Raw genomic sequence first — 20758 nt, 5'->3', positions numbered from 1 at the left:
TCCTACCAGTACCCCTCATGGGACACTAAGTACTATTTCTGTCATTACCTCTCATGCAAATCAACACGTAATTACGTATGTATCAGAAATTTAGGGTCAGTTGATAGTGCAATTGCCCTTCGTTTGAGAGTCCAGGGTTTGATCCTGACGTGAGGCAAAAACTGATTGTTTTTTCTCAATATAATGTGTAATGTTTGGCTCCTGTAATTCATACAGTCGCCACTATCAGCTTTAACTTATACCAAGGAATGGTTAACGGTTAATCGTAATCATCTTATACTTACTCCCCAGGGACATTTCCTTCTTGAAGTCTTACCTTACACACCCTAATCAGCCATATATTCACACTTTCTTGTGATCCTATCAACTGCCCTTGCTTTTCCATTCTTTGCTGTAGCCCCTTCCATTAGTGCATCTTTCTCATTTGTCTTCTTTCCTTCCTCCACGTTCAACTACCCTTCAACTCTTATTTCATTCTCATGTGTTTCTGCGCTATTTGTTATACAAATAAAGTTGAAAACGATGTTCGATGCGGTATTATTTCTTGAATATTTTCTTGATTTATAAATAATGTATAATCGAAGAACTGGAGGCATAGATTCTGCCGAGAGTATGTTAAAAACAACGTGTATATATTCACACTGATCTTTTCTTATATGTATATATTTTTTTAATATAAGCTACAATTCTGTGCTCCAAAAAACCTACCCATTCCCTTTACGACCAAGTTTGGAAATTATATGTTTGTTTCCGAGTTTTCTAACTTATAATCTTGGATTTTTTTTTCTTGTTACTTTTTCCTCCAGGCCTGGGCTTCGTAAGGACATTACGGATGAAGTCCTGTCGTCCTCTACAATACTAAGAAAAATATAATATCATACAATTGAAAATGCCATGTAAAGCCTCGTTTGGTGAGAGGAGACTATTCTTATTTCGATGAAGCCAGTTTTCTCATTGTCTGGATTAAGGTGGTTCATTTATGATGAGAAAATTCTGAAGGTTAGAAGTTAATGATGAAATTCCAGTTTTTCTGGCACTATGCACAAATATTTTACGATGAATATTACATGAATAAGTCAAATATATGAATTTGTTAATTGAATATCTCTCTCTCTCATATATATATATATATATATATATATATATATATATATATATATATATATATATATATATATATATATATGTATATATGTATATATATGTATGTATATTATATATATACAAATATATAATACACACATATATATAATTTGTATATATATATATATGTATATATATATATATATATATATATATATATATAATATATATATATATATATGTGTGTGTGTGTGTCACTGCACAGCTGAGAAACTTAATTCACGCAATACCGCGACCTCTAAAACAGCATAGCTGACCTGCAAAACCAAAACCCGCGCATTGCCAAACTTTAAAAACAAAAAAAAAAAGGACATAAACAAAAACCCACAAAGACACGCGACAACAGCAGCAACATTCCCCGAAAAAAAAAATACAAAAAAAGAGATGAAAATGAAAATGGAAACGGGGAAATATGTGCTGACGCGGAAGGCTTTCGGCCACAGCGGGAAAGATTGCCTTTTGCCATCGGAATAGCAAAGAGCGCTTGATTATATCCGGCCCTTCATAAGCGATATTCATTGAGCGGAAAATTGGCGGCGGTGGTGTGACCTGGTGGGGGAAGGGAGGTTGTGGGGGGGGAGATGTTTCCCATTCCGAGGGATATAGATTCGGACAGCTTTGGAAATGTCGTGCTAACAACAAAAGGCTGTTAACCTCGTTAAGGGACGATTTCCTCCGCGAACCAGTTGAATGTAGACGAATGAGTTGGGCTGACGTTCTTCTTCGCTGATGGGATGGTGGAAAGATGAGCGGGACGGGGCGGCGAGTTTGGGCTTCTGTTGGATGGGCGATGTCTTGTGGGCGTGTGTTCTTTTTAATGTTTTTTTTTTTGTGGAAATAGGTGTTGTACCCGTGCTTACATTGCATATAATATTTAATCTAAAAAATTATAGGTTATATACTTCGAGCATCGACGAAAATAGGTGATGATCAGTAATCCTGTTCGGATGAATTAGGGAGGTTCTGTATATATATATATATATATATATATATATATATATATATATATATATATATATATATATATATATATATATATATACATATACATATAATTATATATATATATATATATTTTATATATATGAATGTATGTTTATTTACTTTTTAACTGTCTTCACGATACGGCTTTGCACTCCTATGAATAGATGATTTTGGCATTCCCATTTATCCTGATAAATGCATGGCCTTATCAGCTCGCACAATCTAACTGAAATTTGACCTTTTGAATTTGGTCCTTCATTCAGTTTGTTCGTTCTTTATGCTCGCATGACCAAATGAAAGATCATCATTGTATTCTTAATGAAGTGCATTGTACTCGGAATTCGCATGTTCAAGTAAGTGGTGGAATCTGACAACTGTCTATTTTGATGCAATTTAGGTATTGCTGTTACATCCCTTATTATGATATACATACATGTGTGAAGCGTGTTTTTGTGATAAAGACTTCTTTAGCAGCTTCTAAAGTCAGACAAATAAATTGTGGTCTCTGAGCAGCTTTTGAGCAGACAGCCACCATAAGTTTCAATGATATCAGCTGCGGATATTTACCGTCATAAAAAAAAAACTATAGTTCTGTTTGCATGTTCAGAGATTTCCGAGGAATTATTCACTTGAGTATCTCCTTAGATATACTTCTTCAACCTGCATTGCCTCAGTGCTTGTGAAGTGAGCCATCAACGGGTACTCTTGCTTCTTTCCATCAAATGAAAGAACTGCTTTCTCCAGTGCAAGTAAGGCTCGGGTTGTCCTTCGGAATCTGAAGACTGAAAATTTAAAAGATGGTAAATGGGACTTTGGTCTCATCTATTATACAAAAAGTTGAATAGTAAACTAAGAGGTTACACAGTTCATTGACTGTTCACCTTTCCTGCACAGCCAAGATTTGGTATTTTGTCGTTTCCTCCTGTTTTCCCTGACTCTGCAGTCTTTCAGTCCTAGACTAGATAAAGATATCAGGTCTACTACCACTTACCTCTGCTTTTAAGTGTAATAATAATAATAATAATAATAATAATAATAATAATAATAATAATAATTTCAACAACTTGCGACATGAAAACCACCAAAAAATACTGGAAATTTTAGAGTATCTTTTCTTTTAAGGCACCTTGCAAATCCCTGGAAGATCCTACCTTGCCATATCTCTTTAATGAATGATCTTAATGGTGGGAATAGTTAATGGATGCTAACTAACCGGAACTTTGGTACGTCAGCCTATTGTGCATCTGAATCCCCCGGTTTTCTTTTCAATAGGATCCCGGTAACAAGCTCTTGCCAAGAACTAGTTGAACTTGACGCTGCACCGGAGTTTGGGCTATAACTAATGTTGCACCGAAGAGCATTATTAATGTTATTATGGAACCGATACCGTCATAAATAATGGCAGTATAAAAAGGTCGAAACTGCAAGTTCAGACCCAAGTAACTTATTACTGTTTCATAATCAATAACCTCCGTTGCACTTTGATTCGCTTCCATATCTCTACTTATCATTCAACCCCGGGTTTGTTATTTAGAGGAAGAAGTTCAGCTGCATGTTGTAATTCATTTCTCACTATTTTATGCATCACTGTACTGAAAGCAAAAGCTTGATAATGTGGTGTTAACCTTCCGCTGTTTAGGCAAGTGTTGGCATGAGGCTGCGAGCTCCATAGAGTCACAATGGGATTTATTGGGGCAGAACTAATCCTCTCAATCCGGCCAAAGAATCAATCCCTGGCGCTTTAGCCAGCATGAAAGCATAGCGTGTGTTAGAGTACGTTGACAAGAGAGTGTCTGGTTCGGAGTAAGACTAGGGTGTGTTATCCGCATCTATCTGTTTAATATCCTCATAGATGTAGTAATGGGAGAAGTCTGAGAAATGCATTAGATACAGACGCAAAGTTATGGGATAAGAAAATAGATTGTGAATAGAGAGTGGAATAGATGATTTTGCAGATTATATCGATTTGATTATGTATAGTTAAAAAAAATCTGTGGAAACTAGTGAGAGTTTGAAATTGTTTGCAAGGAAAAGTTCAGAGTCAGATTGAGCGATAAATTTTAATAGGGATATGATTATTACTCTTATTTCGGTTGACGAAACCTATTCACATGGAACAAACACACAGGGGCCATTGACCTGAAATTCAAGCTTCCAACCGCAGACCCCACAGTGCGGCAGTAACTGATCATGATAGTGAGCCAGTGATTTTTCATCGCCCTGGGGGAGGCGCGAACTAGTGACACCTGAGCGTCATGTCGCGACACTAGCGACCATACCAGTGAAAGAATGGAAGCAGACAAAATAGTATAGATATTTTGTAAGTAAATGCAATTGATGATGGTAGGATGAGAGAAGAACCGAGTCTCAAAAAGTTAAGTATACCTTAGTTTTACCAGACCACTGAGCTGATTAACAGTTCTCCTAGGGCTGGCCCGAAGGATTAGACTTATTTTATGTGGTTAAGAACCAATTGGTTACTTAGCAACGGGACCTACAGCTTATTGTGGAATCCGAACCACATTTTAGTGAGGAATGAATTTCTATTACCAGAAATAAATTTCTCTAATTCTTCATTAGCCGGCCGAAGACTCGAATTCGAGCCTAGCGAGTGCTAGCCCACAACTCTACCGACACTCCCAACGAGGAACTGCCCGAGCCACAGAAAAGATAAAACAAGTTTTGTAGCAGGGTTTGTGAACAGGTTTGGAAGAAACTTAGTGTCTACGGAAACCTAGATGAAGTGTATGAAAGGACTGTTAAGCAAACTATCCCTTATGGAAGAGAAGAGTGAATGTTGAATGTAAATGAAAGCAAAATGTTTGAACTAATTAAGACGAACAGCCTGAGCAGTACGTTGGGGTATAATCAAAATTGAAAGAGAGATACATAGAAGTGGTGCAAAGCTTAGTCTGGATGGGTTGGTCATGTGGAAAGAATGGGGGGTGAAACGAGAGTAGAAAACTGAAGGAGGTAAAGGAAAGGAAGGCTTTTAGTATTCAGGAAGCTAGCGAGTGACTGACACTTTGTTTTAGGGGGTTCGACACGCTGCTGATGAGACTTCGGTGTAGGTGAATGAAGTAGCGGATGTTCTTGAAATCTCCTGAATTTGTTCGTCAGCGATTATGCAGTTAAAGTTTGAAGGTGGCAGTGACTGACGTGGGGGAAAACAGAGAGAGAGAGAGAGAGAGAGAGAGAGAGAGAGAGAGAGAGAGAGAGATAAATGGCTTAAAATAACGAAGGGAAAAACCTTTCACTATTCCTCATTCCATCACCCGTTGCTTTCTCTCTCTCTCTCTCTTCCCCTTTTCCCCTTGCGTAACATCCATCACAATTAGCGCTTTCATTACCTGTTCCACTGTCGGCCTAACAGAACCCCTCTTTCGGCTTCGCGTCCAATCAGGTCTAATCTCGATGGTCCAACTAAGGTTCTTCATAATTGGAAATGGATGCGATTCTTCAGCTGGGAATTTCCCTCATATCGAGGCTTCAGATGGACGAATTTGTCTTTTCCTTTAAAGCTGTGATGAAGTTTTGCTAGTGGGAGCAGGGAAGAGGACCAAGAATCGGATTCTCTCTCTCTCTCTCTCTCTCTCTCTCTCTCTCTCTCTCTCTCTCTCTCTCTCTCTCTCTCGTTTTAGTGCGTGGTCTGGTAAAACTAAGGTATACTTAACTTTTTTTTTGTATCCACTTTCATGACAAGTACATTGCAACAAAGTTGCGTCGCTATTTTAGAGGTAGCATTAATCTAAAAGAAATTATTCATAAATTGAAAGAATGTCAAATTTCGTCTTGGTTTAAAACGATGAGACCACTGCTACTTTTAAAAATGCACAAGGGAGGATGATATGAGATTCGAGGACATTTGTTTTAGGTATACAAAACCACTTGTCATTTTTAATGAATGTTTTTAATTATGTCATATGTATATATATATATATATATATATATATATATATATATATATATATATATATATATATATATATATATATATATACATATATGTATACAATATATATATGTATATATATGTGTGTGTATATATATATATTCATATTTACAAACCAATTTTTATTCAAAATATTTCCATTCATATTTGTTCTTGACATCGCGAAACATATGAAATCTGTTTTCTACATTACATAAAAAACAAAAACTTCTGTTACAGTTATAAGGTCAGTCAGAAGCCACTCAATAATAATAATAATAATAATAATAATAATAATAATAATAATAATAATAATAATAATAATAAGGCTAATAAAGAAGTATATTCAAATCCTCCTAAGGAAACAGGAAAAAGTGCACGCTTCACAAAATTTAAAGAAAATAAACTGACGGATTTCTGCCACATGAATTAGAAATGCTGCCAGCAGCGTGACCTCCTTTGGTTTTGGACGCACTTTTCGAGTGCTTGTTGACATATGCCACCTCGATTGTGCTGCCCATCATCAGTATTACCGAGTGGCCCAATCAGCTGATCCTGAAATGCTTGCAGCGCCAAATCGCAGGTCACATTTTGAAGATCAGTCACTGGGCGATAGCCAAATTTGAGCCTGTTGCCTCTATCCTAGTCTCCATTTTAACTCTGTGTGCGCTTAACTGAAGACCAATTTGTTTTGTGTTAAACGATCATTCGTTTATTTAACGCAGTTCGCCTGATTTTGGTTTTGAGACGAAATAATTGTTACCCTTTTTCCGCGAACTTTGACACGAGGTAATTGGTGTGCACATCCCGTAGAGTTTGTGTTGTTTCCGACGCGTGTGGTGGAAACAAGCCGTATGTAACTTTTTCATTGATTTAATTGAATTATTATTTATTTGGCTATTTAAATCATTATCTTTTTCATTGAAGCATGAATTTTATTTATTTATTTATTTATTTATTTATTTTATTTATTTATTTATTTATTTATTTATTTACAAATGGAAGAATTAGTGAATTTAATTATATGAGATAAATTTGGATTTGCATAGATACCTGTTTGTAGAATTTTTATTCCAAGAAAATAAAGTTGAAAAAAAAGCAGGCTAATTCGACAGTAATGTATAAGAGCATACTATACTCACAATATATATAATTATACATATATACATATAATTATATATATACATACATACATACATACATACATACATACATACATACATATATATATTTATATATATATATATATATATATATATATTTTTATATATATATATATATATATATATATATATATATATATATATATAAATTATAATATATATATAATCGTGACATTACCTTCGGTATTACCAGTCATGGCCAAGAAGTGGCAGAGGCTGACAGGGGGAACTGGAACCTACAATTCTTTTTATTTTGACCTGTGCTGGCCTGACAGTGCCATGTAAATTACCAAGGCATGTCCGCAATCACTTTTAGGTAAAGTAATTGTTATCACAACTTCCTCTGAAGGCGTTAATAGCTTTTTATTAAGTTTTTGATGTGTGTTGCTATAACTGATGTTATGTAACGTACTCACATGCCCCAATTTCCTCTTCTGTAAATATCCCGGCTCGTTTTCCAGCCTTCTGCTGATCGCTGCTCAAGTCCTGTATACCCGTCCATTGTTTTTGGTAATCCCGTGGAATTCAGTAGTCAGTAATTAAATGAAGGCTTAAGATAAGGTGCATTTAGAGTATTTCCTCTTTGACTTTTTTAGATAGCTTACAAACGGTGTGTATGTGTGTGTATTTATACGTTTGTGAACACGCGTGTGATGCGCACGTATGCAAAACCTACGTGCGAATTAGTCGATCTCTGTATATACGAGTTAATTTGTTTATTAATGATAATTCTTGGTAAGAAAATCTGTTCATAAGAGATTAAGTAAATCGATAATAAATGTAAGCCGATATCGTTTAATTTAAAGTCTTATTTACTTGATATAAATCGTGACGTGGTATACAGGCTTATACTTTGCCGACTCTGGTAAAGTGTTTATGGCTGCGTCAGATTTAAAATTTCCTGGCTTTGAACGAGTCATCTTTGTATCGTCTTGAAAGAAACTCAGAGCGAGATCGCGCGTATTTTATGTAACTAGTGTACCCCTTTGCGTCAAAATGACGGTAACATAAGTAAAGATTGAGATGGAAAAGTCCCGAACCCAGAGACATTAAGCATAGTACCGAAGCTTGGATAGAAGCTATTCTGCGTACGTTTTTAGGGACCAATATTGATAAGCTCACCCTGCCAGTTGGGGACAGGTCTAAATGTGGCGTTTATTAGCCGTAGACTATTATTGTTTTACACACACACACACACACACACACACACACACACACAAACAATTTATATGATAATTCATCACATTTTATTATACAGAGATAATGGATCTTTCCTAGATAGTGATCCCCACAGGTTTTAAACCTGTGGGGGTCACTAACTTGTACTAAACACTAACGTGTTTAATACAAGCCGGTTGGGGATGACCGTAAAAACATAAACAAAAGACTGTAAATATCATAAAGATAATGACCCCAGGAAATATTAGTCCTAGATAACGACCCCCGAAAACCCTTGGGGGTCACTATCTAGGAAAAGATCCGAGATAATGATAATGTCGCGTATGAAAATATGACTGGGAGTCTGTGGAGGAGAGTGACTGGTTTGGCTCAAAAGTGGGTCTAAGCCAGAGATGCGTCCCTTGACCACGCCTTTGGGCTATTTGTCTGGCTGGAGTAATGAGAAAAGTCAGAGAAAGGAAAGAGGATGTAGGAGCCAAGGTATGGAACGAGAGAAAGGTCGTGAGTGGAGTGGTTGATATTTGCAGATCATTAAATTGTTAGCTGGTAATGGCGACGAGAAGCTGCAGGTAATGGTAGAAGATTCTGAAAGTGATTTAAGAGAATATAATAAAAAGTAAATAGTATGAAGAGTATGAGTATGGTGAAATGAAATGAATGTTTGAATAGATGGGTTAAGACAGAGAGTGTGTGACATGCATATATGGTAGGGAGTAAATGAAACAGTTGAATGGGTGAGAGATAAGACGATTCACGGAATCGAAGTAAGGGAAGAGGAGCGGCCATAGAAACTAAAGTTGGAATGTGTAAAAGGATTTCTGAGCCACCCCTCCTGTAAGGTAATGAAGTGAAAATGGCGCACATATTTGAAAGTACAAGGTCGAAGTTGTTGAAATGAATCGTTTGCGTAATATTTTGAGAGAGAATGTCTTTTGCTGCGTTGACAAAGGACTGACCGGACAACAGTCTTCCAGGAAATGACTGAGAGAAGACGAAATGAATTCAAAGGCAAGTTTGATTATGGTTATTATTATTATTGTCTTAATAAGACCGCTCCGTCATGATTCTTGTGTCTCCTAGGGTACGTCCCAAGGACTTGTTCTTAAACGAGACGTAGAAACTAGAGCAAGTTAGAGTAAATTTAGTGAAACAGATAATCGAGAAGAAACTACGAGAATAATGGGTGAAAAGTGAAAGGAATAAACCAAGTGGGCTGAAGCGAAGGCAAAATTTATTGTGTGATGACTTGTGTTGTATCCAGCAATTTAAGTAGGACTGTATGCAATAAATCGGTGCTTGTAACGTTTTGTCATATAATGGTCTCTCTCTCTCTCTCTCTCTCTCTCTCTCTCTCTCTCTCTCTCTCTCTCTCTCTCTCTGTTTCCGCTCGTCTTACTGTCACTCAAGTCTGTTGGATAATGCAAGAATGCAAGACTGAAAGATACAAAATAAAGGAAATGAGAGAGAGAGAGAGAGAGAGAGAGAGAGAGAGAGAGAGAGAGAGAGATTTCAAGAAGAATGCAAGACTAATAATGAAAGATACAGAACAAAAGAAATAAAGAGAGAGAGAGAGAATGAAAGGCAAAGATAAAGCAAGCCCTTTTTGTCATATAATAGGCTCTCTCTCTCTCTCTCTCTCTCTCTCTCTCTCTCTCTCTCTCTCTCTCTCTCTCAAGCAATCAGTAATGACTGGTAATGAAAAAGTACCCCAACCCTTTGCAGGTACTGTACTCCGATCAGGTTTCTTACCCTAAACAGGTTTGTTCCCTGAACAGGTTTTGTTACCGGGACAGGTCCCATACCCCTTACAGAATCGTTTTAGGAAAAAAAGAAATCATGCACCTGGTATTTTAAGACTTAGTTTTATTTGTTGGAAAACCTGCTTTCAAATAGGAATATATATACATATAGAATTTAGGCCAAAGGCCAAGCACTGGGACCTTTGGGGTTATTCAGCGATGAAAGGGAAATTGACAGTAAAAGGTTTGAAAGGTGTAACAGTAGGAAAACCTCGCAGTTGCAATGTGAAACAGCTGTTAGAGAAGGTGGAAAGCCAGATGGAAGAAGGAGAATGTGAAAGGAGCTACAGTAAAAAGAATGAAAGAGGTTGCAGCTAGGGGCCGAAGGGACGCTTCAAAGAACTTAAGCAATGCCTACAGCGCACCACGTGTGGTGCACTGACGGCATTGCCCCCCTTACAGGGGTGCTTTCAAATAAAACATGCTTCTTTTCAGTAAAATATGTCACTTGCTTTAGGACATAAGATAAAAAGTTTTCGAGCTACGTAAGGATGCTAAGTGTTTCCCGGATGTCTATTTTTTTTTATCTAAAGAAAGGTTAACGTTGCTCCCTGAATTATTTTTATTCTGACTTTGATTATCCAACACTGCTCGTTCTGACTCTCCCCTGTGCGTTTCTACTTCTTCCTTTCTGACTACTATCATCTCTGACCTCACTGTGATCCACTGCCAACACTGAAATATTAAGGTCAGCTTCAAGTTTCCATAATCTTTTTTGCTCACAAGACAGGGTTGTTCAGCTTTTACTCAGCCCTTCCCTTTGATCCAATGGGGCGACAAGAGGGAGAGATGCTGTCTTCTGCTTCTTGAGATCAGTAGCAGTGAATTGGCTCACATCTTTTATCCGGTATAAGAGAAAGATGCTGCTGTATTTTGCTTCCGTAGATAAGCCGTTATGAACTGATGCGCCTCTGTTATCCGGTCTTGGCCTGGTTAAGGGAGGGAGGCTGTGTTCTGCTTCCTGAGGTCAGGTATTATAATTCAAACCACCTCTCTTATCGGTCTTGGGCCAGCATAAGTGAGGGAGGCTATCTTCTACTTCGCTTAAGAACTGGCCCACCTTTTTCCTCTGTTCAGGGCCTGGAATAAAAGAGAGAAATAGAGAGACTCTACTGTTCCCTGTTATCCGGTCTTGGCCTGGCATAAGGAAGAGAAGCTATCTTGTATTTCCTGAGATCAGTCATTTGGAACTGGGCGCACCTCTTTCCTATGTTCAGGGCTTGGAATAAGAGAGAAATAGAAATGTTCCCTTGATATCTTTAGGTATGAATTGGCTCACCTGTTATCCTGCATAAAGGAGGAAGGTTGTTTTCCTCTTCCTAAGATCGCTTGACTTTCCTTTTTAATCTTTTTATGGGGACAGTTTAAAGATCTGCTCTATATTCTGCTCACAGATATCAATAATTGTGGCTTGTGTCACTCTTGTAGTCTCTTGTCCAGGTAGTTGGCAGTTGCCTCTGTTGAAGTGAATTTGCATTATGCAAACAGTGTAGTGTGAGAATCAGTGGGTTACAATGAGACCCAGGAAGCCAGCAGTCTATTTATTCTATTTAAAGTCAGTTTGTGGACTACCTGAGGTAACCAACACATAAGATGAGGGACCCTACTTTAGTTTAGCTGAATTCCGTCTTAGAAGACTGAGTTTATTGACAAGAGAACACCTTGTGGGGATGACCCACTCTGTTCTATTCTGCTGTGCTTCAATTTCTTTCTGTCTGATTATGTTTGCTAAACTTATCAGGCAACTGGTTCTATTTTGTCCCGACTTAAACTTAATAAACACCCATTAATTAAAAAAAAAAGGAAGAACTTAACTTTTTCGTCAAACAAAATCCACTGAATGGATTGCTTCCAAATTCTGAGCTGTTTTGAGAGTACTGCACCTGTGTCACGTTATTTCCATTTCTCCCACAGTTATTATTATTATTATTATTATTATTATTATTATTATTATTATTATTATTATTATTATTGTTGTTGTTGTTGTTGTTGTTTGGATAATATTGATAGAGTCGCATACTATCAGCAATATTGTTTCGAAGGATTTTCTAATTATTATTATTATTATTATTATTATTATTATTATTATTATTATTATTATTATTATTATTATTATTGCCTACGGTATAAGTCCATTTTTAGCATGGCTCAGTTATCTCGTTAGCCGACGGAATTACGCAAATGCCAACTGATTTCATGTGAAATCTTAGTGTAAATATCAGAGATAAGATTAAGAACAGATTTTCCCTAATGCTATAATTTATCCAGATAATATAACCTTCACATCAGCCGGAAGACAGTTGTTTTAACTCTTTGCTAAAATGTCTTGACATAGTTGGAAAGACATCAGTTTTTGTGACGCCAGTCTCTCTCTCTCTCTCTCTCTCTCTCTCTCTCTCTCTCTCTCTCTCTCTCTCTCTCTCTCTCTCTGTTTGTGTGTGTGTGTGTGTGTGTGTGTGTGTGTGTGTGTTTTGAAAGCGACTGCAGAAATTGAAAATCAAATCTTTGTCTCTGTCGAGCACTGTACACTAGATCTCAGAACAATAAAAATGACGTAACATTAAATATGCCACAGCTTCTACAGTCATGTCTGGATAACCCGACCTTGAACTGTTTACACTTATCTCCTAATCGCTATTTTGAAGAATAAAAAAATAAGATATTAGTTGAGATGAAAGTGGGTAGAGGGAGAGAGATAGGTGGTGCAGCTGCTAATAAACAAACGAAGAGCAGAAAGTCAACTGACCACTTTCTTTTCTCTAGATGTAATCGTAAGTTTGAATTACATCGTCGACTGTTCTTGTCAACCTTCTTGTATCATAGTGGATATTCCAAGGCAATATTTTTCCTTTCTTAGAAACCAAGTATATATTTCAAGTTAATGTTTTTTCCTTTATTAGAAAACCAAGTATATATTTCAAGTTAATATTTTTCTCTTATTAGAAAATCAAGTATATATTTCAAGGTAATATTTTTCCTTTATTAGAAAACCTAGTATATATTGCAAGGTAATATTCTTCCCTTATTAGGAAACCAAGTATATATTTCAAGGTAATACTTTTCCTTTATTAGAAAACCGAGTATATACTTCAAGGTAATATTTTTCTTTAATTAGAAAACCAAGTATTATTTCAAGGTAATATTTTTCCTCTATTGGAAAACCAAGTATATATTTCAAGGTAATATTTTTCCTTTATTAGAAAACTAAGTATATATTTCAAGGTAATATTTTTCCTCTATTAGAAAACCAACTATATATTACAAGGTAATATTTTTCCTTAATTAGAGAATCAAGTATATATTTCAAGGTAATATTTTTTCTTTATTAGAAAACCAAGTATATCTTCAAGGTAATGTTTTTCCTAAATTAGAAAACCAAGTATACATATCAAGGCAATATTTTTCCTTTACTAGAAAACAAAGTATATATTTCAAGGTAATCATTTTCATTTATTAGAAAACCAAGTATATATTTCAAGCAAATATTTTTCCTTTATTAGAAAACCAAATATATATTTCAAGGCAATATTTTTCCTTCATTAGAAAACCAAGTATATATTTCAAGGTAATATTTTTCCTCAATTAGAAAACCAGTGAGCGAATAACACTTTCACTAACTGTCATTTTTTAAAATTCTCAGTTGTAAACAGATTATATCTGGCTCTACGTCACTGTCATTATCTCTTTAAAAAGTTATCTAAAACATATCACTGTTTAACCTTGTTCACTTTATGATAAAATTGCTCTCTCTTGGTGTGCGCTTATTTCATATATTGTTCACTTTCAGGTTGGGGAGGGTCACTGCTTACAGTGTGCCTTGTGCGGAACACGTGGCTTCATTACTTTCCACGTTTTAATTCTCATCTATTTCCATCGTTCTCTTTCTGTCTGGCTGTCTAACTTCCTTAACTTTACTTTGTTACGTTTATAATAATCCTTTAAGATCAAATTCCCGGGCGATTCCTAGCAGTGGTCTTGTTAAACTAGTTAATAATAATAATAATAATAATAATAATAATAATAATAATAATAATAATAATAATAATAATAATAATAGTAAAACCCTATTCAGCCAACATGGGTCATTAACTTGAAATTCAAGCCTCTAAAGAATATGGTGTTCAGTTGAAAGAGGTTACAGAAGATAATAGGAATTACAGAAAGGAAAGATCAGTTATTAGAAAAAGATAAAGTAATAAATTAATGGATAAACAGATGAAAATATAAACAAATTATTAAGATAAAAGGTGAATTTGATGTAATGCATTGCATCTTCGCATTCGTACTTCGATTCCCAAAGGTGACTTACTCTGAGGTACCCATCAGAATCACGAGCCTTTGCTCGCACAGACCAGCCTCATCAAAAGACAGCGACATTTAACAGACATGGATTGTCCTCTTCATACACCCGTGTCATTGCTGCAAAGTAGGTGTCCAAAAGACAAGCACTAGGGCCTCTTTTTCCCATCATCTCTAAATTTGGGGCATCCTGTCTGCCTGACTTCAGGATGCCTTTATCACCCGAGTTGCGAGGAGTAGGTGTGTCGTTGCTGGAGCGAAAGTCTCCATTGGTGCCCTTTTTGTTTATTTCTGTCTATTTTGTTTTGTCGTCTCCAGCAATGAGGTTGAAATTATCAACTGATTGAGTTCCTCAAGTTGGAGCAGGTTATGTTTGCACTTTGATCTCTCTGTTGCTGTGTGTGTGTGTGTGTTTGTGTGTTTAAGAAGGATACCTCAAGAACAAACGAACAGTCTGCATTAATCGTGAATCTGTGAGAAAACGTTCACCGATTTTCTTTTGTCTTTGAAGTAAGCGAACGCATAGGACTGTGCAGTAATGTATCTCCCAGTTAAATGACTTTTTTTGTATTTTGAAAAATGCAGTCGTCATATACATTATTGTGGCTTTTTACATATATACGATTTTTGTTTTATGTATGAATGACGGATGGTGATGATCGAGACGATCAGATTCAGTAAAAAAAAAAAATAAAATCTTTGCGGCCCACACCGTAGAAAATGGGAACACTGAAGATACGTAATTTTCCAAGTTAATCTGTTAAATTGTTTAACTTCCAGAAAGTTTTGTTAAATGAATTTTTGAAGTCGTGATAGAGGAAATAAAAGGGAAATATATAGACTGTATACATAATTATCTCTCTCTCTCTCTCTCTCTCTCTCTCTCTCTCTCTCTCTCTCTCTCTCTCTATATATATATATATATATATATATATATATATATATATATATATATATATATATATATATATATATATATATACTGTATATGTGTGTGTGTTTCTATATATATATATATATATATATATATATATATATATATATATATATATATATATATATACATATATTATGTGTACAGTACTATACTGTATATATTGGCAAATAATTTCTTGGTTAAGCCAGCCAATGCACTCTGTTGGTGAAATATCTGAATATCGAACCTGAGTGATTTTTTTATTGCCAGTGATAAGATAGCAGATATGAAACTTTCCCGGGTGAGCTAACATTTTTATGATGAGAATAAAGTCACGACCACAAGGAAACCCAAGAAGTCGTGATTAAAATATGGAAATGGTTTTCACGTGTTATCAGAAGAATGGCCTGAATTCATTAGATACTGTAGCATGTGGTATTATTATTATTATTATTATTATTATTATTATTATTATTATTATTATTATTATTAAAATATAGAAATGGTTTTCTCTTGTCATCAGAAGAATGGCCTGAATTCATTAGATACTGTAGCATGTGGTATTATTATTATTATTATTATTATTATTATTATTATTATTATTATTATTATTATTAAAATATAGAAATGGTTTTCTCTTGTCATCAGAAGAATGGCCTGAATTCATTAGATACTGTAGCATGTGGTATTATTATTATTATTATTATTATTATTATTATTATTATTATTATTATTATTATTATAATTATTATTATTATTAAGATATGGAAATGGTTTTCTCGTTTTATCAGAAGAATGGCCTGAATTCATTAGATACTGTAGCATTTGTTATTATTATTATTATTATTATTATTATTATTATTATTATTATTATTATTATTATTATTAAAATATAGAAATGGTTTTCTCTTGTCATCAGAAGAATGGCCTGAATTCATTAGATACTGTAGCATGTGTATTATTATTATTATTATTATTATTATTATTATTATTATTATTATTATTATTATTATTATTATTATTATTATTATTATTAAGATATGGAAATGGTTTTCTCGTTTTATCAGAAGAATGGCCTGAATTCATTAGATACTGTAGCATTTATTATTATTATTATTATTATTATTATTATTATTATTATTATTATTATTATTATTAAAATATAGAAATGGTTTTCTCTTGTCATCAGAAGAATGGCCTGAATTCATTAGATACTGTAGCATGTGGTATTATTATTATTATTATTATTATTATTATTATTATTATTATTATTATTATTATTATTATTATTATTATTAAGATATGGAAATGGTTTTCTCGTTTTATCAGAAGAATGGCCTGAATTCATTAGATACTGTAGCATTTGTTATTATTATTATTATTATTATTATTATTATTATTATTATTATTATTATTATTATTATTATTATTAAAATATAGAAATGGTTTTCTCTTGTCATCAGAAGAATGGCATGAATTCATTAGATACTGTAGCATGTGGTATTATTATTATAATTATTATTATTATTATTATTATTATTATTATTATTATTATTATTATTATTATTATTCTTTTGCAAAAAAATTTTAAATAAAACTTCAACGAGATAAAATCACGCAAAACTGATCAAAAGAACAAATGAAGAATTGTTTGTTTTGTTTTTAACATATTGATCTTCTGAACAATCACTCAAACGAAGCATCGAAGGAGCTGTAAATAAACAACGATGGCAGAACGTCAAATGGAAAGATTCATCCCCCAGTCGCCATTAAAGGTCAATCTGACGAATGTTCCGCAATCCCCCTGACAGGCATTGCGACAGAGGGCAGGTCCCCGAAGGAGCATTACAGACAAGATCCATTTTGTAGATTGTATGATTCATTCCGTCAGGGACAGATAAGCGTGCGATACATAAGCGTGACAATTAATCATCACAGCTTTTGCCGAGTTGGCGAATTAAGTATGTTTTCTTGTTGTCAAGATTATCGTAGTTTAGGTGTGTAGGATTAGTCTAATCTCAGTTTTTTATATATATATATATATATATATATATATATATATATATATATATATATATATATATATATATATATATATATATATATATAATTCGAGTGTATTTTTTCCAATAATAGCGTGATTGTAGAACTGGATTTTTTTTTTTGTCTTTAAATCTTACCACGTTTAAGATGCGGGTATATTTAAATATATTTCTTTTGCATGTGTGTGTATATATATTATATATAATATATATAATATATAATATATATTATATATATATATATATTTTTATAATTCGAGGTATTTTTTAGTAACAGCATGAGTGCAGAACGGGTTTTTAAATCTTACCACGTTTAAGATGTGGGTATATTTAAATATATTTCTTTTGCATGTATATGTATATATATATATATATATATATATATATATATATATATATATATATATATATATATATAGTGGACATACGTACAAAAATCGTTTAATATCAAATTCACTACACCTTGAGAATATCTTACGCCCGAAGGAAATTATAACTGATAAAGTGTTCCTGCACTGGCCAGGATTCAAAGAGAACTGGAGTGTCAAAGGAAGCCAAGTCTGGAATGTATGAAAACTTTTTTGAGCAAAGTATTATGAAACTGAAGACTGGAAGTTTGATGTAAATGAAAGAAGGAAGGTTGGAGCTATTAAGATCATTTGTTTGTGTATTATAAGTGATGTAAGAAGAACGGAAAGTGTTAGATATATAGAGATTAGCATAAAAAGTTACAAAAATGGTTAGGACACGTGAAAGGGCGTGTCAGTATTTTGCGACGGTTCGGTCATGTAGAAAGAATGGAAGTCGGTGGGATGGTGAGATATTTATAATTCGGAAGTATTAGTAGGAAGGAGATGGGGAAGACTTAGAAATTGCTGAACAGATGGCGTGGAAAAGTACTGGAAAGGGGGTGATTTCGTATCCCGGAAGCTCAAGAGTGCAAGTAAGATAAAGATAACTCATATTTCGTCAGAAGAAACTTTAGTTATGTGTACATCAGTAGATTAGAAATGCTTTTTTGTAAAGGAAAAATCATTGAGCAGAGAGTAAGCATCGTGAAATATAATGTTGCATAATATATGCGGAGTGATTTATGGAACGAAGTTCGTGTTAGAAAAACATTTAAGAGATAAGTTTAATTAAGAGTTTTGCCAGTTATAAACGCTCTTTATATTTCCTGAAAAAGCACAAGGCGGATTTTACTTCGCTGCATGCCGAAATTAGCCATTGGAAATTTTACTCTATTCTGCTGAGAGCATTTGGAAGCATCCATGATGGAAGTGGAACCCTTAAGGGGTTAGTGCCGTCAGTGCACCTTATGTGGTACACTGTAGGCATTACTAAAGGTTCTTTGCAACGTTCCTTCGGGACCAGCTGCAACCCCTTTCATTCCTTTTACTGTACCTCCTTTCATATTCTCTTTCTTCCATCTTGCTATCCACCCTCTCCTAACAATTGATTCATAGTGCAACTGCGAGGCTTTCCTCCTGTTACACCTCTCAGACCTTTTCACTGTCAATTTCCGTTTCAGCGCTGAATGATCTCATAGGTCCCAGCGCTTGGCCTTTGGCCTAAATTCTATATTCTCTTCTATTCTATCATGGAGGTGGAGCGCATGTCATTGTGTACAAATCAGAGAGGTTAGTTGAGTATGGAAGGAGGCCTCAGATAAAGTTGTTATGTCCATAATGGTTGTTTATCGTCTTGGATTGAGTGTTGAGAGAAATTAGGGGAAGATCAAACGGTGTAAGTTTGAATTTGGATAAGAGATACGGATGTTATTGGCAGAAGGAAACGCCGGATGTTATTGGACGAAGGAAACGATGATGTTTGTTGGGGATACACTTCTTAGAGCAGATTGTGAGAAGTAGACTCACAAGTGAATTAGTTTGGAATAATTCGTGTCAGAGGGGAAAGCTGGAATTAGAAAATAATCAGAAAAGCAAGGCTGTAAGAGCATCTGGTTATGAAGCTGGTTGTGTGGTGAACATTAGTTTATCCAGTATGGAAATGTAAATTATTAGCTTGGTGCATTATAACGTAACGTTTTGAATGACAAAATGAGGTAGCTATGGGGATCACCCAGGTAATAATGTATGACTTCTACAGTCTGCGTTTTTTGACATTTTTTTACACTCGCTTAGTCTCCCGGTAATTCATTTTCTGTAAACGTGGAAGGAAACGAATTCAGTTGAAGATGAATATTTAGGAAATGGTAATTCATGCTGAATTACTTGAAATTAACTCTTTCGATTAAAAAAAAAATATATATATATATGTATATATATGTGTGTGTGTGTGTGTTGTAAACACATATATTCCGCAAGGGTTAATTTCAAGTAATTCAGCATGAACTATCATTTCTAAATATTCATCTCCAACTGAATCCGTTTCCTGCCACGTTTACGGAAAATGAGTAATTGGGAGTATAAGCAAGTGTAAAAAATGTGAACATAGAAAACTGTAGAACTCATACATTACTATTACTTGGGTGACCCCCTTGAATGTTTCTGTCTCTCTCTCTCTCTCTCTCTCTCTCTCTTATATATATATATATATATATATATATATATATATATATATATATATATATATATATATATATATATATATATATATATAAATATATATATATACATATATATATATATGTACCTGACTCATCAGGATCGAACCCAGGTCTTTCAATTGAAAGGCCTGGCCTAGTGGGCAGCGCCCTTGCCTTTCAATTGAAAGACCTGGGTTCGATCCTGATGTGAGTCAGAAATTTATTTCTGTTCCACACGTGATTGTGTGTTGATTATTTCAATATATATGTGTGTGTGTGTATAATATATATATATATATATATATATATATATATATATATATATATATATATATATGTGTGTGTGTGTGTGTGTGTGTGTGTGTGTGTGTGTGTGTGTATTTAAGAGAGTGAGAGAGAAATAAATTCATGCAAGTATGTTGATGAATTAAACGCAACATATTAACCATATTAGGGTTCATTCTACAAGCTCCCTCTTGTCACGAAGGATTATTATTCGTCTTAATATACTCCTTAAGGAGCTTGAATTCTTCCTGGAACAGGCCAGAGAGGCCATTCAACTTGCAAAGCAAGTTACCGCCGAATGGAAAGTCTCGTTTGGAAAAGGAAGGACAGGAGTAAAGCAAGCCAGAATGCAATTACCTTCTTAGATAAATAAACAAGTTATTATTTAAAAATGAGCTTAATTGAGACCTTTAACAAGCGCATAGTATCCTTGTCTTAGACCCATTTTAATGCCAAACCGTTCACTCTC

The sequence above is a fragment of the Macrobrachium rosenbergii genome, chromosome 15, assembly GCF_040412425.1.
Source record: "Macrobrachium rosenbergii isolate ZJJX-2024 chromosome 15, ASM4041242v1, whole genome shotgun sequence".
In the NCBI taxonomy this organism is placed as follows: Eukaryota; Metazoa; Arthropoda; class Malacostraca; order Decapoda; family Palaemonidae; genus Macrobrachium; species Macrobrachium rosenbergii.
Note: the sequence above shows the minus strand (reverse complement) of the source record.